Source organism: Haemaphysalis longicornis, unplaced genomic scaffold, assembly GCF_048455015.1.
Source record: "Haemaphysalis longicornis isolate Haplotype H1 unplaced genomic scaffold, Haemaphysalis longicornis Haplotype H1 scaffold_88, whole genome shotgun sequence".
In the NCBI taxonomy this organism is placed as follows: Eukaryota; Metazoa; Arthropoda; class Arachnida; order Ixodida; family Ixodidae; genus Haemaphysalis; species Haemaphysalis longicornis.
The window spans coordinates 54,035-73,951 of record NW_027526456.1 but is presented as its reverse complement, the minus strand read 5'-3'; the positions used below and the strand labels follow the sequence as shown (position 1 = coordinate 73,951).

At 53.4% G+C, this 19,917-nt stretch overlaps 20 non-coding genes and 1 pseudogene across 20 annotated transcripts; all 21 read left to right on the top strand.

Moving 5' to 3' along the window:
* The first annotated feature begins 3,654 nt into the window (after positions 1–3,654).
* LOC144151231 (5S ribosomal RNA) lies at positions 3,655–3,773 on the top strand (annotated as a pseudogene).
* Positions 3,774–4,309: 536 nt separating this feature from the next.
* LOC144151295 (5S ribosomal RNA) lies at positions 4,310–4,428 on the top strand. Its single transcript, XR_013318833.1, has one exon. It is a non-coding gene; the product is annotated as a 5S ribosomal RNA (ribosomal RNA).
* A 537-nt stretch (positions 4,429–4,965) lies between these two features.
* Positions 4,966–5,084, top strand: LOC144151294 (5S ribosomal RNA). The gene has a single exon (XR_013318832.1). It is a non-coding gene; the product is annotated as a 5S ribosomal RNA (ribosomal RNA).
* Positions 5,085–5,620: 536 nt separating this feature from the next.
* On the top strand, positions 5,621–5,739 carry LOC144151293 (5S ribosomal RNA). Its single transcript, XR_013318831.1, has one exon. It is a non-coding gene; the product is annotated as a 5S ribosomal RNA (ribosomal RNA).
* A 537-nt stretch (positions 5,740–6,276) lies between these two features.
* On the top strand, positions 6,277–6,395 carry LOC144151292 (5S ribosomal RNA). Its single transcript, XR_013318830.1, has one exon. It is a non-coding gene; the product is annotated as a 5S ribosomal RNA (ribosomal RNA).
* Positions 6,396–6,932: 537 nt separating this feature from the next.
* LOC144151291 (5S ribosomal RNA) lies at positions 6,933–7,051 on the top strand. The gene has a single exon (XR_013318829.1). It is a non-coding gene; the product is annotated as a 5S ribosomal RNA (ribosomal RNA).
* Positions 7,052–7,586: 535 nt separating this feature from the next.
* LOC144151178 (5S ribosomal RNA) lies at positions 7,587–7,705 on the top strand. Its single transcript, XR_013318780.1, has one exon. It is a non-coding gene; the product is annotated as a 5S ribosomal RNA (ribosomal RNA).
* A 535-nt stretch (positions 7,706–8,240) lies between these two features.
* Positions 8,241–8,359, top strand: LOC144151201 (5S ribosomal RNA). Its single transcript, XR_013318802.1, has one exon. It is a non-coding gene; the product is annotated as a 5S ribosomal RNA (ribosomal RNA).
* Positions 8,360–8,896: 537 nt separating this feature from the next.
* On the top strand, positions 8,897–9,015 carry LOC144151290 (5S ribosomal RNA). The gene has a single exon (XR_013318828.1). It is a non-coding gene; the product is annotated as a 5S ribosomal RNA (ribosomal RNA).
* Positions 9,016–9,552: 537 nt separating this feature from the next.
* Positions 9,553–9,671, top strand: LOC144151288 (5S ribosomal RNA). The gene has a single exon (XR_013318826.1). It is a non-coding gene; the product is annotated as a 5S ribosomal RNA (ribosomal RNA).
* Positions 9,672–10,208: 537 nt separating this feature from the next.
* Positions 10,209–10,327, top strand: LOC144151287 (5S ribosomal RNA). Its single transcript, XR_013318825.1, has one exon. It is a non-coding gene; the product is annotated as a 5S ribosomal RNA (ribosomal RNA).
* A 537-nt stretch (positions 10,328–10,864) lies between these two features.
* LOC144151286 (5S ribosomal RNA) lies at positions 10,865–10,983 on the top strand. The gene has a single exon (XR_013318824.1). It is a non-coding gene; the product is annotated as a 5S ribosomal RNA (ribosomal RNA).
* A 537-nt stretch (positions 10,984–11,520) lies between these two features.
* LOC144151285 (5S ribosomal RNA) lies at positions 11,521–11,639 on the top strand. Its single transcript, XR_013318823.1, has one exon. It is a non-coding gene; the product is annotated as a 5S ribosomal RNA (ribosomal RNA).
* Positions 11,640–12,176: 537 nt separating this feature from the next.
* On the top strand, positions 12,177–12,295 carry LOC144151279 (5S ribosomal RNA). The gene has a single exon (XR_013318822.1). It is a non-coding gene; the product is annotated as a 5S ribosomal RNA (ribosomal RNA).
* A 537-nt stretch (positions 12,296–12,832) lies between these two features.
* LOC144151268 (5S ribosomal RNA) lies at positions 12,833–12,951 on the top strand. Its single transcript, XR_013318821.1, has one exon. It is a non-coding gene; the product is annotated as a 5S ribosomal RNA (ribosomal RNA).
* Positions 12,952–13,488: 537 nt separating this feature from the next.
* Positions 13,489–13,607, top strand: LOC144151257 (5S ribosomal RNA). Its single transcript, XR_013318820.1, has one exon. It is a non-coding gene; the product is annotated as a 5S ribosomal RNA (ribosomal RNA).
* A 537-nt stretch (positions 13,608–14,144) lies between these two features.
* Positions 14,145–14,263, top strand: LOC144151245 (5S ribosomal RNA). Its single transcript, XR_013318819.1, has one exon. It is a non-coding gene; the product is annotated as a 5S ribosomal RNA (ribosomal RNA).
* Positions 14,264–14,800: 537 nt separating this feature from the next.
* LOC144151189 (5S ribosomal RNA) lies at positions 14,801–14,919 on the top strand. The gene has a single exon (XR_013318791.1). It is a non-coding gene; the product is annotated as a 5S ribosomal RNA (ribosomal RNA).
* A 537-nt stretch (positions 14,920–15,456) lies between these two features.
* LOC144151233 (5S ribosomal RNA) lies at positions 15,457–15,575 on the top strand. The gene has a single exon (XR_013318818.1). It is a non-coding gene; the product is annotated as a 5S ribosomal RNA (ribosomal RNA).
* Positions 15,576–16,111: 536 nt separating this feature from the next.
* On the top strand, positions 16,112–16,230 carry LOC144151222 (5S ribosomal RNA). Its single transcript, XR_013318817.1, has one exon. It is a non-coding gene; the product is annotated as a 5S ribosomal RNA (ribosomal RNA).
* A 537-nt stretch (positions 16,231–16,767) lies between these two features.
* Positions 16,768–16,886, top strand: LOC144151210 (5S ribosomal RNA). The gene has a single exon (XR_013318810.1). It is a non-coding gene; the product is annotated as a 5S ribosomal RNA (ribosomal RNA).
* The last annotated feature ends 3,031 nt before the right edge of the window (positions 16,887–19,917 follow it).

Below are 19,917 nucleotides of genomic sequence, written 5' to 3'. Positions count from 1 at the left end.
AAAATTGCTTCTCGAGAGGACGCTCAAAATTTTGTACGTTTTTTTGGCCAGCAATTTTGGTGTTTTTACACCCTTACAGCTACCCGTGCGGGCGGAACCGCTATTCTAATTCGCAAACATAATTCCTTAACCGTAATTGACTGCGAGCTGGCGAGGGACGGGCGTTTTTGCACCGTCGATGTCCTGGTGGGAGGGGAGCTTACGCGCTTGGTTTGCGTTTATGCACCGAACGATCAGGCGGCGCGCGCCGATTTCTTCTCTTCCCTTCGTGACATCCTGGTGATTCCGGGTCGACTCGTCCTGGCAGGCGACTTCAATTGCGTTGTTAATGCCAGCGACAGAGCAGGTGCTAGGGGCGTGGCGGACGCTTCGGCGCGTGTTTTGAAAGCAGTCCTTCGAGAGGGTGACCTGAACGATGTCGCCCTCCAGCGTGGGTGGTCAACTTCTCGCTACACCAGATGGCGTGGCACGTCACAGGCTCGCTTAGATCGGGTGTATTTGACGAGCGATGCGCTGCCGTTAGTGACTGACTACGCCGTCACCCCTGTTGCTTTCTCGGACCACGGTTTGGTAACATGTACCATCAGAATTGAGCGCGAAATTAAGGGAGGGGTTGGCAGCCGTTGGCTGATGAACACTACGGTCCTCGATAATGCGGCCTTCGCTGATCGCATAAGAGGCGAAATTAAAGCACTCAATGCTGCACCCATCGATGGGGTCGCCTGGGAGCGCTTCAAAAAACGGGTTAAAAATGCAGCAATCGCAATCGGACGACAGGAAGCGAGAGACAGAAAGGCGAAATTAAGCCGACTCACGGAGTGCCTACGCTCTCTTGTGGAAGCGGACGAGGAGAGGCCGGGGGAATTCTCGGAGGACATTCGCAGTGTTAAAGAGGAGATCCGTACTGAGCTGGAAAAGCGGTACTGGGGGGCTCTTGTGCGGAGTAGGGAGCAGCGAGTGGTGGCCGAGGCACAGCCGTCGAAACTTTTTGGTGCTTTCGAGCGGGCAAGGACTGCCACTAAAGCGATTTCCGAGGTCAACCACCCTAATGGGCTCGCTCGTGGGAGCAGGGAGGTGGCGGCTGCCTTCGGCGATTACTACGAAAACTTGTTCTCGCGCGCTGTTCCCGATGTTCCTCCGCCGGATGTCCTCGATGAGCTGCCCAAGGTCCCGGAGGACGTTAAGGCCGTCATAAACAACCCCATCACGGTCGAAGAGGTCAAAAGCGCTATAAAGGAATTGCCAAAGAATAAGTCACCGGGGCCGGATGGGATCGTTTCGGAGTTCTACCAGGTATTCCGAGAGGAGATCAGCCCTGTTTTGGCGTCGGTATTCGAAAACGTCAAAAACACAAAGTTGCTGCCACCTTCAATGCGGAGCAGTAATTTGGTCCTTATACCGAAAAAAACGTCTCACGATACGGCACCCAGTGTTGAAGATTTCAGGCCTATCAGTCTGCTATCAACAGACTACAAAATCCTATCCCGAATCCTGTCCAGACGGCTCGAGAAGGCCCTCAGCAGTGTGGTGGGACCACATCAGACATGCGGATTCAGAGGCCGCTCAATAAACACCAACCTACACCGCATGAGGACTGTCTGTGAGGTGGCGGAGTCAGGGTTTTTTCCCCTTGCTGTCTTGCAACTCGACCTCAGAAAGGCCTTCGACCAAGTAGACCACGCCTTTCTGTTGATGCTCCTCCATCGGTGCGGGATAGGGGACGAAATGGTGGAGTGGATCAAGATCTGCTATACTGAAATCACCACCAGCATCATTATGAATGGGGAGGTGGGGAGCCCCATCGCCGTGAGAAGGTCGGTCAGGCAGGGCTGTCCCATGTCCCCGATTCTGTTTGCATTATATATAGAGCCACTTTGCAGAATGGCAATGGCATCGAAGTCAGTCAAAGGCTTGGTTCTCGGCGACGAAGAACTAAGAGTCCTGGCTTACGCGGATGATGTTGCCTTCGTATGTTCATCGAAAGATCAGGTGAGGGAGATCGTCGCGCTCGCGCAATCATTCTGTCGGTTTTCGGGTGCTCAGCTGAATCTTTCTAAGTGTGAGGGAGCATGGCTAGGTGAATGGCCCACCAAACCATCACAGCTCTACGGAGTCCGATGGAGGGAGGCCATCACCCGCTACCTCGGAGTCAACCTGGACTGCGGCCGAGCCATTGCCCCCCGCTGGCAGTCAAAGCTGGCAGCCGCGGGTAGGAAGTTGGAGCCCTGGCGAGCGCGACACATCGCCTTTTTCTCAAGGGCACATGTTTGCAATGCCGTGTTATACCCGGCCGTCCTGTACGTGGCCAGAGTATCGACCATCGACGCAGGCTCAGTGGCCAAGCTACACCGGATGTTCGCAGTATTCCTCTGGCGATCCACCTACGAGCCTATGCGTCGCACGAACATTTTCTGGAGTCCGGAAGCGGGTGGCCTCGGGCTTGTTAACGTGGAGCTCAAGCTGACAGTGCAGCGTTTTTTGTTCTTCCGGGATCGTCGCGACGGTTTCCTTCGGGCTGCTCTGCAAAACGTAGGCTCCTCACATTTGGCCCCTTGGCTGCCAACAACAGCGGAGTTTACACATAGTAACCGGGCAACGGGCTTTTACAAAGAAGTGGCGGCAGCGGTGGCCCTTTTGCAGGGACTGTTCTCTTGGGAGTACCTGTGCGCAGTGGCCCCGAAGAAGTTGTACTGGGACCTGGTGGAACAGATCCTTCCACCCCCCATGTATCGCTCACCACCTCTTGGGCGCATGAAAAGTGACGTCCTCCGGCGAGTGCGGTAGCTCCCCATTCCTTCTGGTTCGAAGGATTTCTTCTTCCGCTTTCACACAGGGGTTCTACCCACTAAGGCAAGACAGGGGGAGAGGGGCTTCTTTCTTCCTGGAGGGACCAACTGCTTGTTGTGTGGAAGGAGGGAGACGGCAGAGCACGTCTTTTTGGACTGCAACACGGCGTCGTATTTCTGGGACGAGCTGCAGTGCTCTTTCGACACGTACTGGCAGCTCACCTGGATGAACTTGAGGTTCTTGGAGGCGGCCTCGGAGCACCCGCTCCTCCGTGACTGCGTCCACGTCATAGGTCTCCACTCGCTATGGAGGGCGAGAGTCGACGTGGTTGAATGTGCCGAAAACCCGCGGCCAGCGTGGAGGCACTTTGTACAGAAGGCGCAGTGGGCAGTGGCCGCCCTCGACGGGCCCGATTCAGACACTGAACTTCGCGACTCACTGGCGCGGGGCTCACGAGCCCTAATGGAGTTTAAGGTAGAACAGCAAAGGAGATGGGACTTGATCTGAGGGTCGGAAGCGGGACAGCACCATGGGCCACTTCTGCCCACTGACGACTTCTACGCCCAACCCCTCGTCCCTGGTACATTACCGTATACTGTAAACAAATGACACCATCGCCCATTTGTAAGTGTGTCTAATAGGAACCACGCCAGCACTGCGTGGCTTTGCTGGCACTGTCTACGAATAGTTTCCACTTCCCTGGCGAAACACGCTGAATCTTGTCTTGGCTTGTTCAGTTCCCGAACGCGATCATTTGTCTGTGTGAGCAAAGGATGGTACACTGTTCTCTGAAACCTCTGTAACCACTTCATCTGGCCCTGTATGTATATTTGTAAATAAAGTTACTGTTACAAAAAAAAAAAAAAAAAAATCGGCCATACCATGCTGAATACGCCGGTTCTCGTCCGATCACCGAAGCTAAGCAGCATTGGGCTCGGTCAGTACTTGGGAGGGAGACCACCTGGGAACACCGAGTGCCGATGGCATCCTCTTTTGCTTTTTAAAACTTTCCGTATTAATTTGCGTTCAAAGAGTTGTTTCTATTTTTTTTTCCCCCACCAAGTTTCGTTTGCCCCCTGGCGGTGGCGGGGGCGCGGAAGGACCACTAGATGATGCTTCGCCGCAGCGCAGCGGGCGAGTTAGCCGATTTTCCACCCTTCGTTGGGCGCGGCGGATTACCTGTGACTGACTCGTCTTTCTATCTGCCCCTCGAAGGTCGTGAAAGCAGGCATTTCGCACTTCCGGAGCACCTGCGGCTAATGTGCGACAAACGGAAGCATTCCCCAACGTCTAGCCAGCGTGACCACAACGACTCAAGACCACATTCGTTTCCAAAAGTGTTCCCCAAGTGCGCGCAGCAATGTTCGGCGACTTGAGGGCTTCGTGCGACGTCGCGGGATCCCTAGGATATGGAGTGATGTGTTGCGGCGGCCGTGTGTCCTGCCGAACAACAGGTGAAATGGTAGAGATGCTGGTTGTTGGTGTAATGTGTTATAAAAAGGCACGTAAGGCTTCGATTCTCGCCATCGGCCATACCATGCTGAATACGCCGGTTCTCGTCCGATCACCGAAGCTAAGCAGCATTGGGCTCGGTCAGTACTTGGGAGGGAGACCACCTGGGAACACCGAGTGCCGATGGCATCCTCTTTTGCTTTTTAAAACTTTCCGTATTAATTTGCGTTCAAAGAGTTGTTTCTATTTTTTTTTTCCCCCACCAAGTTTCGTTTGCCCCCTGGCGGTGGCGGGGGCGCGGAAGGACCACTAGATGATGCTTCGCCGCAGCGCAGCGGGCGAGTTAGCCGATTTTCCACCCTTCGTTGGGCGCGGCGGATTACCTGTGACTGACTCGTCTTTCTATCTGCCCCTCGAAGGTCGTGAAAGCAGGCATTTCGCACTTCCGGAGCACCTGCGGCTAATGTGCGACAAACGGAAGCATTCCCCAACGTCTAGCCAGCGTGACCACAACGACTCAAGGCCACATTCGTTTCCAAAAGTGTTCCCCAAGTGCGCGCAGCAATGTTCGGCGACTTGAGGGCTTCGTGCGACGTCGCGGGATCCCTAGGATATGGAGTGATGTGTTGCGGCGGCCGTGTGTCCTGCCGAACAACAGGTAAAATGGTAGAGATGCTGGTTGTTGGTGTAATGTGTTATAAAAAGGCACGTAAGGCTTCGATTCTCGCCATCGGCCATACCATGCTGAATACGCCGGTTCTCGTCCGATCACCGAAGCTAAGCAGCATTGGGCTCGGTCAGTACTTGGGAGGGAGACCACCTGGGAACACCGAGTGCCGATGGCATCCTCTTTTGCTTTTTAAAACTTTCCGTATTAATTTGCGTTCAAAGAGTTGTTTCTATTTTTTTTTCCCCCACCAAGTTTTGTTTGCCCCCTGGCGGTGGCGGGGGCGCGGAAGGACCACTAGATGATGCTTCGCCGCAGCGCAGCGGGCGAGTTAGCCGATTTTCCACCCTTCGTTGGGCGCGGCGGATTACCTGTGACTGACTCGTCTTTCTATCTGCCCCTCGAAGGTCGTGAAAGCAGGCATTTCGCACTTCCGGAGCACCTGCGGCTAATGTGCGACAAACGGAAGCATTCCCCAACGTCTAGCCAGCGTGACCACAACGACTCAAGGCCACATTCGTTTCCAAAAGTGTTCCCCAAGTGCGCGCAGCAATGTTCGGCGACTTGAGGGCTTCGTGCGACGTCGCGGGATCCCTAGGATATGGAGTGATGTGTTGCGGCGGCCGTGTGTCCTGCCGAACAACAGGTGAAATGGTAGAGATGCTGGTTGTTGGTGTAATGTGTTATAAAAAGGCACGTAAGGCTTCGATTCTCGCCATCGGCCATACCATGCTGAATACGCCGGTTCTCGTCCGATCACCGAAGCTAAGCAGCATTGGGCTCGGTCAGTACTTGGGAGGGAGACCACCTGGGAACACCGAGTGCCGATGGCATCCTCTTTTGCTTTTTAAAACTTTCCGTATTAATTTGCGTTCAAAGAGTTGTTTCTATTTTTTTTTTCCCCCACCAAGTTTCGTTTGCCCCCTGGCGGTGGCGGGGGCGCGGAAGGACCACTAGATGATGCTTCGCCGCAGCGCAGCGGGCGAGTTAGCCGATTTTCCACCCTTCGTTGGGCGCGGCGGATTACCTGTGACTGACTCGTCTTTCTATCTGCCCCTCGAAGGTCGTGAAAGCAGGCATTTCGCACTTCCGGAGCACCTGCGGCTAATGTGCGACAAACGGAAGCATTCCCCAACGTCTAGCCAGCGTGACCACAACGACTCAAGGCCACATTCGTTTCCAAAAGTGTTCCCCAAGTGCGCGCAGCAATGTTCGGCGACTTGAGGGCTTCGTGCGACGTCGCGGGATCCCTAGGATATGGAGTGATGTGTTGCGGCGGCCGTGTGTCCTGCCGAACAACAGGTGAAATGGTAGAGATGCTGGTTGTTGGTGTAATGTGTTATAAAAAGGCACGTAAGGCTTCGATTCTCGCCATCGGCCATACCATGCTGAATACGCCGGTTCTCGTCCGATCACCGAAGCTAAGCAGCATTGGGCTCGGTCAGTACTTGGGAGGGAGACCACCTGGGAACACCGAGTGCCGATGGCATCCTCTTTTGCTTTTTAAAACTTTCCGTATTAATTTGCGTTCAAAGAGTTGTTTCTATTTTTTTTTTCCCCCACCAAGTTTCGTTTGCCCCCTGGCGGTGGCGGGGGCGCGGAAGGACCACTAGATGATGCTTCGCCGCAGCGCAGCGGGCGAGTTAGCCGATTTTCCACCCTTCGTTGGGCGCGGCGGATTACCTGTGACTGACTCGTCTTTCTATCTGCCCCTCGAAGGTCGTGAAAGCAGGCATTTCGCACTTCCGGAGCACCTGCGGCTAATGTGCGACAAACGGAAGCATTCCCCAACGTCTAGCCAGCGTGACCACAACGACTCAAGGCCACATTCGTTTCCAAAAGTGTTCCCCAAGTGCGCGCAGCAATGTTCGGCGACTTGAGGGCTTCGTGCGACGTCGCGGGATCCCTAGGATATGGAGTGATGTGTTGCGGCGGCCGTGTGTCCTGCCGAACAACAGGTGAAATGGTAGAGATGCTGGTTGTTGGTGTAATGTGTTATAAAAAGGCACGTAAGGCTTCGATTCTCGCCATCGGCCATACCATGCTGAATACGCCGGTTCTCGTCCGATCACCGAAGCTAAGCAGCATTGGGCTCGGTCAGTACTTGGGAGGGAGACCACCTGGGAACACCGAGTGCCGATGGCATCCTCTTTTGCTTTTTAAAACTTTCCGTATTAATTTGCGTTCAAAGAGTTCTTTCTATTTTTTTTCCCCCACCAAGTTTCATTTGCCCCCTGGCGGTGGCGGGGGCGCGGAAGGACCACTAGATGATGCTTCGCCGCAGCGCAGCGGGCGAGTTAGCCGATTTTCCACCCTTCGTTGGGCGCGGCGGATTACCTGTGACTGACTCGTCTTTCTATCTGCCCCTCGAAGGTCGTGAAAGCAGGCATTTCGCACTTCCGGAGCACCTGCGGCTAATGTGCGACAAACGGAAGCATTCCCCAACGTCTAGCCAGCGTGACCACAACGACTCAAGGCCACATTCGTTTCCAAAAGTGTTCCCCAAGTGCGCGCAGCAATGTTCGGCGACTTGAGGGCTTCGTGCGACGTCGCGGGATCCCTAGGATATGGAGTGATGTGTTGCGGCGGCCGTGTGTCCTGCCGAACAACAGGTGAAATGGTAGAGGTGCTGGTTGTTGGTGTAATGTGTTATAAAAAGGCACGTAAGGCTTCGATTCTCGCCATCGGCCATACCATGCTGAATACGCCGGTTCTCGTCCGATCACCGAAGCTAAGCAGCATTGGGCTCGGTCAGTACTTGGGAGGGGGACCACCTGGGAACACCGAGTGCCGATGGCATCCTCTTTTGCTTTTTAAAACTTTCCGTATTAATTTGCGTTCAAAGAGTTGTTTCTATTTTTTTTCCCCCACCAAGTTTCGTTTGCCCCCTGGCGGTGGCGGGGGCGCGGAAGGACCACTAGATGATGCTTCGCCGCAGCGCAGCGGGCGAGTTAGCCGATTTTCCACCCTTCGTTGGGCGCGGCGGATTACCTGTGACTGACTCGTCTTTCTATCTGCCCCTCGAAGGTCGTGAAAGCAGGCATTTCGCACTTCCGGAGCACCTGCGGCTAATGTGCGACAAACGGAAGCATTCCCCAACGTCTAGCCAGCGTGACCACAACGACTCAAGACCACATTCGTTTCCAAAAGTGTTCCCCAAGTGCGCGCAGCAATGTTCGGCGACTTGAGGGCTTCGTGCGACGTCGCGGGATCCCTAGGATATGGAGTGATGTGTTGCGGCGGCCGTGTGTCCTGCCGAACAACAGGTGAAATGGTAGAGATGCTGGTTGTTGGTGTAATGTGTTATAAAAAGGCACGTAAGGCTTCGATTCTCGCCATCGGCCATACCATGCTGAATACGCCGGTTCTCGTCCGATTACCGAAGCTAAGCAGCATTGGGCTCGGTCAGTACTTGGGAGGGAGACCACCTGGGAACACCGAGTGCCGATGGCATCCTCTTTTGCTTTTTAAAACTTTCCGTATTAATTTGCGTTCAAAGAGTTGTTTCTATTTTTTTTTTCCCCCACCAAGTTTCGTTTGCCCCCTGGCGGTGGCGGGGGCGCGGAAGGACCACTAGATGATGCTTCGCCGCAGCGCAGCGGGCGAGTTAGCCGATTTTCCACCCTTCGTTGGGCGCGGCGGATTACCTGTGACTGACTCGTCTTTCTATCTGCCCCTCGAAGGTCGTGAAAGCAGGCATTTCGCACTTCCGGAGCACCTGCGGCTAATGTGCGACAAACGGAAGCATTCCCCAACGTCTAGCCAGCGTGACCACAACGACTCAAGGCCACATTCGTTTCCAAAAGTGTTCCCCAAGTGCGCGCAGCAATGTTCGGCGACTTGAGGGCTTCGTGCGACGTCGCGGGATCCCTAGGATATGGAGTGATGTGTTGCGGCGGCCGTGTGTCCTGCCGAACAACAGGTAAAATGGTAGAGATGCTGGTTGTTGGTGTAATGTGTTATAAAAAGGCACGTAAGGCTTCGATTCTCGCCATCGGCCATACCATGCTGAATACGCCGGTTCTCGTCCGATCACCGAAGCTAAGCAGCATTGGGCTCGGTCAGTACTTGGGAGGGAGACCACCTGGGAACACCGAGTGCCGATGGCATCCTCTTTTGCTTTTTAAAACTTTCCGTATTAATTTGCGTTCAAAGAGTTGTTTCTATTTTTTTTTTCCCCCACCAAGTTTTGTTTGCCCCCTGGCGGTGGCGGGGGCGCGGAAGGACCACTAGATGATGCTTCGCCGCAGCGCAGCGGGCGAGTTAGCCGATTTTCCACCCTTCGTTGGGCGCGGCGGATTACCTGTGACTGACTCGTCTTTCTATCTGCCCCTCGAAGGTCGTGAAAGCAGGCATTTCGCACTTCCGGAGCACCTGCGGCTAATGTGCGACAAACGGAAGCATTCCCCAACGTCTAGCCAGCGTGACCACAACGACTCAAGGCCACATTCGTTTCCAAAAGTGTTCCCCAAGTGCGCGCAGCAATGTTCGGCGACTTGAGGGCTTCGTGCGACGTCGCGGGATCCCTAGGATATGGAGTGATGTGTTGCGGCGGCCGTGTGTCCTGCCGAACAACAGGTGAAATGGTAGAGATGCTGGTTGTTGGTGTAATGTGTTATAAAAAGGCACGTAAGGCTTCGATTCTCGCCATCGGCCATACCATGCTGAATACGCCGGTTCTCGTCCGATCACCGAAGCTAAGCAGCATTGGGCTCGGTCAGTACTTGGGAGGGAGACCACCTGGGAACACCGAGTGCCGATGGCATCCTCTTTTGCTTTTTAAAACTTTCCGTATTAATTTGCGTTCAAAGAGTTGTTTCTATTTTTTTTTTCCCCCACCAAGTTTCGTTTGCCCCCTGGCGGTGGCGGGGGCGCGGAAGGACCACTAGATGATGCTTCGCCGCAGCGCAGCGGGCGAGTTAGCCGATTTTCCACCCTTCGTTGGGTGCGGCGGATTACCTGTGACTGACTCGTCTTTCTATCTGCCCCTCGAAGGTCGTGAAAGCAGGCATTTCGCACTTCCGGAGCACCTGCGGCTAATGTGCGACAAACGGAAGCATTCCCCAACGTCTAGCCAGCGTGACCACAACGACTCAAGGCCACATTCGTTTCCAAAAGTGTTCCCCAAGTGCGCGCAGCAATGTTCGGCGACTTGAGGGCTTCGTGCGACGTCGCGGGATCCCTAGGATATGGAGTGATGTGTTGCGGCGGCCGTGTGTCCTGCCGAACAACAGGTGAAATGGTAGAGATGCTGGTTGTTGGTGTAATGTGTTATAAAAAGGCACGTAAGGCTTCGATTCTCGCCATCGGCCATACCATGCTGAATACGCCGGTTCTCGTCCGATCACCGAAGCTAAGCAGCATTGGGCTCGGTCAGTACTTGGGAGGGAGACCACCTGGGAACACCGAGTGCCGATGGCATCCTCTTTTGCTTTTTAAAACTTTCCGTATTAATTTGCGTTCAAAGAGTTGTTTCTATTTTTTTTTTCCCCCACCAAGTTTCGTTTGCCCCCTGGCGGTGGCGGGGGCGCGGAAGGACCACTAGATGATGCTTCGCCGCAGCGCAGCGGGCGAGTTAGCCGATTTTCCACCCTTCGTTGGGCGCGGCGGATTACCTGTGACTGACTCGTCTTTCTATCTGCCCCTCGAAGGTCGTGAAAGCAGGCATTTCGCACTTCCGGAGCACCTGCGGCTAATGTGCGACAAACGGAAGCATTCCCCAACGTCTAGCCAGCGTGACCACAACGACTCAAGGCCACATTCGTTTCCAAAAGTGTTCCCCAAGTGCGCGCAGCAATGTTCGGCGACTTGAGGGCTTCGTGCGACGTCGCGGGATCCCTAGGATATGGAGTGATGTGTGGCGGCGGCCGTGTGTCCTGCCGAACAACAGGTGAAATGGTAGAGATGCTGGTTGTTGGTGTAATGTGTTATAAAAAGGCACGTAAGGCTTCGATTCTCGCCATCGGCCATACCATGCTGAATACGCCGGTTCTCGTCCGATCACCGAAGCTAAGCAGCATTGGGCTCGGTCAGTACTTGGGAGGGAGACCACCTGGGAACACCGAGTGCCGATGGCATCCTCTTTTGCTTTTTAAAACTTTCCGTATTAATTTGCGTTCAAAGAGTTGTTTCTATTTTTTTTTTCCCCCACCAAGTTTCGTTTGCCCCCTGGCGGTGGCGGGGGCGCGGAAGGACCACTAGATGATGCTTCGCCGCAGCGCAGCGGGCGAGTTAGCCGATTTTCCACCCTTCGTTGGGCGCGGCGGATTACCTGTGACTGACTCGTCTTTCTATCTGCCCCTCGAAGGTCGTGAAAGCAGGCATTTCGCACTTCCGGAGCACCTGCGGCTAATGTGCGACAAACGGAAGCATTCCCCAACGTCTAGCCAGCGTGACCACAACGACTCAAGGCCACATTCGTTTCCAAAAGTGTTCCCCAAGTGCGCGCAGCAATGTTCGGCGACTTGAGGGCTTCGTGCGACGTCGCGGGATCCCTAGGATATGGAGTGATGTGTTGCGGCGGCCGTGTGTCCTGCCGAACAACAGGTAAAATGGTAGAGATGCTGGTTGTTGGTGTAATGTGTTATAAAAAGGCACGTAAGGCTTCGATTCTCGCCATCGGCCATACCATGCTGAATACGCCGGTTCTCGTCCGATCACCGAAGCTAAGCAGCATTGGGCTCGGTCAGTACTTGGGAGGGAGACCACCTGGGAACACCGAGTGCCGATGGCATCCTCTTTTGCTTTTTAAAACTTTCCGTATTAATTTGCGTTCAAAGAGTTGTTTCTATTTTTTTTTTCCCCCACCAAGTTTTGTTTGCCCCCTGGCGGTGGCGGGGGCGCGGAAGGACCACTAGATGATGCTTCGCCGCAGCGCAGCGGGCGAGTTAGCCGATTTTCCACCCTTCGTTGGGCGCGGCGGATTACCTGTGACTGACTCGTCTTTCTATCTGCCCCTCGAAGGTCGTGAAAGCAGGCATTTCGCACTTCCGGAGCACCTGCGGCTAATGTGCGACAAACGGAAGCATTCCCCAACGTCTAGCCAGCGTGACCACAACGACTCAAGGCCACATTCGTTTCCAAAAGTGTTCCCCAAGTGCGCGCAGCAATGTTCGGCGACTTGAGGGCTTCGTGCGACGTCGCGGGATCCCTAGGATATGGAGTGATGTGTTGCGGCGGCCGTGTGTCCTGCCGAACAACAGGTGAAATGGTAGAGATGCTGGTTGTTGGTGTAATGTGTTATAAAAAGGCACGTAAGGCTTCGATTCTCGCCATCGGCCATACCATGCTGAATACGCCGGTTCTCGTCCGATCACCGAAGCTAAGCAGCATTGGGCTCGGTCAGTACTTGGGAGGGAGACCACCTGGGAACACCGAGTGCCGATGGCATCCTCTTTTGCTTTTTAAAACTTTCCGTATTAATTTGCGTTCAAAGAGTTGTTTCTATTTTTTTTTTCCCCCACCAAGTTTCGTTTGCCCCCTGGCGGTGGCGGGGGCGCGGAAGGACCACTAGATGATGCTTCGCCGCAGCGCAGCGGGCGAGTTAGCCGATTTTCCACCCTTCGTTGGGCGCGGTGGATTACCTGTGACTGACTCGTCTTTCTATCTGCCCCTCGAAGGTCGTGAAAGCAGGCATTTCGCACTTCCGGAGCACCTGCGGCTAATGTGCGACAAACGGAAGCATTCCCCAACGTCTAGCCAGCGTGACCACAACGACTCAAGGCCACATTCGTTTCCAAAAGTGTTCCCCAAGTGCGCGCAGCAATGTTCGGCGACTTGAGGGCTTCGTGCGACGTCGCGGGATCCCTAGGATATGGAGTGATGTGTTGCGGCGGCCGTGTGTCCTGCCGAACAACAGGTGAAATGGTAGAGATGCTGGTTGTTGGTGTAATGTGTTATAAAAAGGCACGTAAGGCTTCGATTCTCGCCATCGGCCATACCATGCTGAATACGCCGGTTCTCGTCCGATCACCGAAGCTAAGCAGCATTGGGCTCGGTCAGTACTTGGGAGGGAGACCACCTGGGAACACCGAGTGCCGATGGCATCCTCTTTTGCTTTTTAAAACTTTCCGTATTAATTTGCGTTCAAAGAGTTGTTTCTATTTTTTTTTTCCCCCACCAAGTTTCGTTTGCCCCCTGGCGGTGGCGGGGGCGCGGAAGGACCACTAGATGATGCTTCGCCGCAGCGCAGCGGGCGAGTTAGCCGATTTTCCACCCTTCGTTGGGCGCGGCGGATTACCTGTGACTGACTCGTCTTTCTATCTGCCCCTCGAAGGTCGTGAAAGCAGGCATTTCGCACTTCCGGAGCACCTGCGGCTAATGTGCGACAAACGGAAGCATTCCCCAACGTCTAGCCAGCGTGACCACAACGACTCAAGGCCACATTCGTTTCCAAAAGTGTTCCCCAAGTGCGCGCAGCAATATTCGGCGACTTGAGGGCTTCGTGCGACGTCGCGGGATCCCTAGGATATGGAGTGATGTGTTGTGGCGGCCGTGTGTCCTGCCGAACAACAGGTGAAATGGTAGAGATGCTGGTTGTTGGTGTAATGTGTTATAAAAAGGCACGTAAGGCTTCGATTCTCGCCATCGGCCATACCATGCTGAATACGCCGGTTCTCGTCCGATCACCGAAGCTAAGCAGCATTGGGCTCGGTCAGTACTTGGGAGGGAGACCACCTGGGAACACCGAGTGCCGATGGCATCCTCTTTTGCTTTTTAAAACTTTCCGTATTAATTTGCGTTCAAAGAGTTGTTTCTATTTTTTTTTTCCCCCACCAAGTTTCGTTTGCCCCCTGGCGGTGGCGGGGGCGCGGAAGGACCACTAGATGATGCTTCGCCGCAGCGCAGCGGGCGAGTTAGCCGATTTTCCACCCTTCGTTGGGCGCGGCGGATTACCTGTGACTGACTCGTCTTTCTATCTGCCCCTCGAAGGTCGTGAAAGCAGGCATTTCGCACTTCCGGAGCACCTGCGGCTAATGTGCGACAAACGGAAGCATTCCCCAACGTCTAGCCAGCGTGACCACAACGACTCAAGGCCACATTCGTTTCCAAAAGTGTTCCCCAAGTGCGCGCAGCAATGTTCGGCGACTTGAGGGCTTCGTGCGACGTCGCGGGATCCCTAGGATATGGAGTGATGTGTGGCGGCGGCCGTGTGTCCTGCCGAACAACAGGTGAAATGGTAGAGATGCTGGTTGTTGGTGTAATGTGTTATAAAAAGGCACGTAAGGCTTCGATTCTCGCCATCGGCCATACCATGCTGAATACGCCGGTTCTCGTCCGATCACCGAAGCTAAGCAGCATTGGGCTCGGTCAGTACTTGGGAGGGAGACCACCTGGGAACACCGAGTGCCGATGGCATCCTCTTTTGCTTTTTAAAACTTTCCGTATTAATTTGCGTTCAAAGAGTTGTTTCTATTTTTTTTTTCCCCCACCAAGTTTCGTTTGCCCCCTGGCGGTGGCGGGGGCGCGGAAGGACCACTAGATGATGCTTCGCCGCAGCGCAGCGGGCGAGTTAGCCGATTTTCCACCCTTCGTTGGGCGCGGCAGATTACCTGTGACTGACTCGTCTTTCTATCTGCCCCTCGAAGGTCGTGAAAGCAGGCATTTCGCACTTCCGGAGCACCTGCGGCTAATGTGCGACAAACGGAAGCATTCCCCAACGTCTAGCCAGCGTGACCACAACGACTCAAGGCCACATTCGTTTCCAAAAGTGTTCCCCAAGTGCGCGCAGCAATGTTCGGCGACTTGAGGGCTTCGTGCGACGTCGCGGGATCCCTAGGATATGGAGTGATGTGTTGCGGCGGCCGTGTGTCCTGCCGAACAACAGGTGAAATGGTAGAGATGCTGGTTGTTGGTGTAATGTGTTATAAAAAGGCACGTAAGGCTTCGATTCTCGCCATCGGCCATACCTTGCTGAATACGCCGGTTCTCGTCCGATCACCGAAGCTAAGCAGCATTGGGCTCGGTCAGTACTTGGGAGGGAGACCACCTGGGAACACCGAGTGCCGATGGCATCCTCTTTTGCTTTTTAAAACTTTCCGTATTAATTTGCGTTCAAAGAGTTGTTTCTATTTTTTTTTTCCCCCACCAAGTTTCGTTTGCCCCCTGGCGGTGGCGGGGGCGCGGAAGGACCACTAGATGATGCTTCGCCGCAGCGCAGCGGGCGAGTTAGCCGATTTTCCACCCTTCGTTGGGCGCGGCGGATTACCTGTGACTGACTCGTCTTTCTATCTGCCCCTCGAAGGTCGTGAAAGCAGGCATTTCGCACTTCCGGAGCACCTGCGGCTAATGTGCGACAAACGGAAGCATTCCCCAACGTCTAGCCAGCGTGACCACAACGACTCAAGGCCACATTCGTTTCCAAAAGTGTTCCCCAAGTGCGCGCAGCAATGTTCGGCGACTTGAGGGCTTCGTGCGACGTCGCGGGATCCCTAGGATATGGAGTGATGTGTTGCGGCGGCCGTGTGTCCTGCCGAACAACAGGTGAAATGGTAGAGATGCTGGTTGTTGGTGTAATGTGTTATAAAAAGGCACGTAAGGCTTTGATTCTCGCCATCGGCCATACCATGCTGAATACGCCGGTTCTCGTCCGATCACCGAAGCTAAGCAGCATTGGGCTCGGTCAGTACTTGGGAGGGAGACCACCTGGGAACACCGAGTGCCGATGGCATCCTCTTTTGCTTTTTAAAACTTTCCGTATTAATTTGCGTTCAAAGAGTTGTTTCTATTTTTTTTTCCCCCACCAAGTTTCGTTTGCCCCCTGGCGGTGGCGGGGGCGCGGAAGGACCACTAGATGATGCTTCGCCGCAGCGCAGCGGGCGAGTTAGCCGATTTTCCACCCTTCGTTGGGCGCGGCGGATTACCTGTGACTGACTCGTCTTTCTATCTGCCCCTCGAAGGTCGTGAAAGCAGGCATTTCGCACTTCCGGAGCACCTGCGGCTAATGTGCGACAAACGGAAGCATTCCCCAACGTCTAGCCAGCGTGACCACAACGACTCAAGGCCACATTCGTTTCCAAAAGTGTTCCCCAAGTGCGCGCAGCAATGTTCGGCGACTTGAGGGCTTCGTGCGACGTCGCGGGATCCCTAGGATATGGAGTGATGTGTTGCGGCGGCCGTGTGTCCTGCCGAACAACAGGTGAAATGGTAGAGATGCTGGTTGTTGGTGTAATGTGTTATAAAAAGGCACGTAAGGCTTCGATTCTCGCCATCGGCCATACCATGCTGAATACGCCGGTTCTCGTCCGATCACCGAAGCTAAGCAGCATTGGGCTCGGTCAGTACTTGGGAGGGAGACCACCTGGGAACACCGAGTGCCGATGGCATCCTCTTTTGCTTTTTAAAACTTTCCGTATTAATTTGCGTTCAAAGAGTTGTTTCTATTTTTTTTTTCCCCCACCAAGTTTCGTTTGCCCCCTGGCGGTGGCGGGGGCGCGGAAGGACCACTAGATGATGCTTCGCCGCAGCGCAGCGGGCGAGTTAGCCGATTTTCCACCCTTCGTTGGGCGCGGCGGATTACCTGTGACTGACTCGTCTTTCTATCTGCCCCTCGAAGGTCGTGAAAGCAGGCATTTCGCACTTCTGGAGCACCTGCGGCTAATGTGCGACAAACGGAAGCATTCCCCAACGTCTAGCCAGCGTGACCACAACGACTCAAGGCCACATTCGTTTCCAAAAGTGTTCCCCAAGTGCGCGCAGCAATGTTCGGCGACTTGAGGGCTTCGTGCGACGTCGCGGGATCCCTAGGATATGGAGTGATGTGTTGCGGCGGCCGTGTGTCCTGCCGAACAACAGGTGAAATGGTAGAGATGCTGGTTGTTGGTGTAATGTGTTATAAAAAGGCACGTAAGGCTTCGATTCTCGCCATCGGCCATACCATGCTGAATACGCCGGTTCTCGTCCGATCACCGAAGCTAAGCAGCATTGGGCTCGGTCAGTACTTGGGAGGGAGACCACCTGGGAACACCGAGTGCCGATGGCATCCTCTTTTGCTTTTTAAAACTTTCCGTATTAATTGGCGTTCAAAGAGTTGTTTCTATTTTTTTTTTCCCCCACCAAGTTTCGTTTGCCCCCTGGCGGTGGCGGGGGCGCGGAAGGACCACTAGATGATGCTTCGCCGCAGCGCAGCGGGCGAGTTAGCCGATTTTCCACCCTTCGTTGGGCGCGGCGGATTACCTGTGACTGACTCGTCTTTCTATCTGCCCCTCGAAGGTCGTGAAAGCAGGCATTTCGCACTTCCGGAGCACCTGCGGCTAATGTGCGACAAACGGAAGCATTCCCCAACGTCTAGCCAGCGTGACCACAACGACTCAAGGCCACATTCGTTTCCAAAAGTGTTCCCCAAGTGCGCGCAGCAATGTTCGGCGACTTGAGGGCTTCGTGCGACGTCGCGGGATCCCTAGGATATGGAGTGATGTGTTGCGGCGGCCGTGTGTCCTGCCGAACAACAGGTGAAATGGTAGAGATGCTGGTTGTTGGTGTAATGTGTTATAAAAAGGCACGTAAGGCTTCGATTCTCGCCAGCCTGGTCACAGTTACATTAGGGCAAAAGAAAAAGAGGAGGCTCTGCTATGAAACGTGGAAATTTAATGCTCGATTACTAGAGGATGAGGGGTTTGTTGAGTCGACGAGGGAAGCTATTGTATCATTGTCATCAGACGATAGCAGGAGTAGTGAAGAGAAGTGGGAGCTTTTTAAACAGAGTGTAAAAATGAAAGCTATAGAAAGGGGCAGTGTAATTCAATGCCAAGCTCGTAAGGAGGAAAATAGTTTAAGACAGCACTTGGCGAAATTACTTAGAGTAGAAGAAGATAGGTATGATACCTTCACAGCAGATGTTAGAGACATAAAGCATAAATTAGAACTAATAGATGAACAAAAATACAAAGGTGCAGTCATCCGGGCGAGGTCAGAGAAATTGTTAGGAGGAGAAGCGCCAACCAAACGAGCCTTATCAGACGAGAAGCTGTACGCGCGCAAAAACGAAATAACCGAAATAGAATACAAAGGCATGGTGAGAAACGACCAGGAGTCCATCCAGAAAGCTTTCGAGGAGCACTATGCTCAGCTCTTTTCTCTACAGAGCCCCTCCAAAAGTGGGTTTGAGGCAGAATTCCTATCTTGTTTACCGAAACTAGAGTCTGTAGAAACAGAATCGTTGGAACTAGAAGTTAGTGTTGCAGAGATAATTAAGGCTATAGAAGACTTGAATCCAGGTAAATCGCCAGGCCCTGACGGCCTCACGGCCGCTTTCTATACGGAATTTAAATGTGAAACGGCATCCGCCTTGCAAAGAGTGTTCTCTGAAGCGTTGGAGAAGGGGGCGTTGCCAGTTTCTTTTTCTAGAGCACACACAATTTTGTTCCCCAAGTGTGAAGATGAAGTGAAACTGAAGAATGTAAATGGCTATAGGCCGATAACACTCACCAATGTAGACTATAAAATATTCATGAAGGTCCTCGCAAATAGGTTGCAAACTGTAATAGGAAATATCGTAGGAGGCCACCAAACGTGTGGTATAAAAGGCAGGTCAATATTCACGAACATCCACGTTGCAAGAAGCATTTTTGAATATTGCGATAGCGAGGCTCTCAGAGTAGCTATGTTGCAAATTGATCTCTCGAAAGCCTTTGATCGCGTCCCGCACGAAGTTCTTTTTTCTATCTTAGAGTATGTGGGGCTGGGATCAGTGCTGTGTAAGGGAGTGCGTATGGCGTATTTAAACTGTACAACGAGTCTCATAGTTAATGGCGAGCTTTCGAGGCGCATAGATGTCCGCTCGTCTGTCAGGCAGGGTTGTCCGATGTCGCCGTTGTTGTTTTCCTTGTTCTTGGAGCCCTTGTGCAGGAAAATTCTAAGTAGCGACAAGGTCAATGGTTTTGAGGTAGAGTCGAGTGAGGTGCGCATACTAGCATATGCAGATGATGTGGCTATTTTTGCCACAGACGAAGAAAGTGTTCGCGGGGCTCTGTCCATCACACAGAGATATTGTGATATGAGCGGAAGTGTAATAAACAGGGATAAGTGCTTGGGGGTGTGGCATGGGGTGTGGGATGAGCCTCCCACTGTATTCGAGAATATTCGCTGGGAGACTACACCAACTACGTACCTAGGCGTACCGTTAGACCGGTACAAAGAAAACACTAAATTTTGGAGCGACAAGGCGGCAGAGGCTCGTGCCCAGACAGGGCGATGGGCGGGGAAAGATTTGTCAATTTTTGCCCGTGCCACTGTTTGCAATGTCTTCCTGGCGGCAAAGATTTGGTACGTGTTACAGGCATTGTTTTGCACCAGGGCAAATCTCCAGCTGCTCCACCGCCTGTTCGCCACATTTGTGTGGAACTCCGCGTGGGAGCGAACAGCGAGGACAAACTTGTTTCGTACGGTAGGCAGTGGAGGTCTTGGTCTGGGGCATCTCTTCTTGAGACAGGTTGTATCGCGGTTCATGTTCCTCAGGGATCAACGTGACCCATTCCTACGCACTTACATGCAGGTCACGTTGGCTGGTGAACTCCCCAACTTTGTTGTGTCATCGTGTGTGGGAATGTCGAGAGTGTCGTCGCGTTATCTGCGGGAGGTTGTTTTGTCTTTTAATTTTTTAGCATGTAGGTTTTCATTAGAGTATTTAAGCAGTGTTAGTAGACGAGTGCTGTATAAAGATTTAGTGAGTGTTGTTTTTCCTATACCTTTGTATAGACGTGTGTACGCAGGCCGCCCCGGCCAGAATGTTTTAAAACGCGTTAAAAAGATGTGGTTATCGCCGGGAGTAAAGACTTTCTTTTTTATCCTTCACACCGGCACGCTACCGGTACTGGTTTGGATGCACGAAAAAGGCCTGTTCGTGCCTTGGGGCACAGACTGCAGGTTGTGTAAGAAGCCGGAGACCGTAGAGCATGTGTTTATTGACTGTTGGGATGCTGTGTTCTATTGGGACGTCCTTCAGCGCACGCTGCAGAAGAACCTCCCGATAGACGCCTACGGGATCCGGTTTCTTCCAGTTATAAATAACGAAT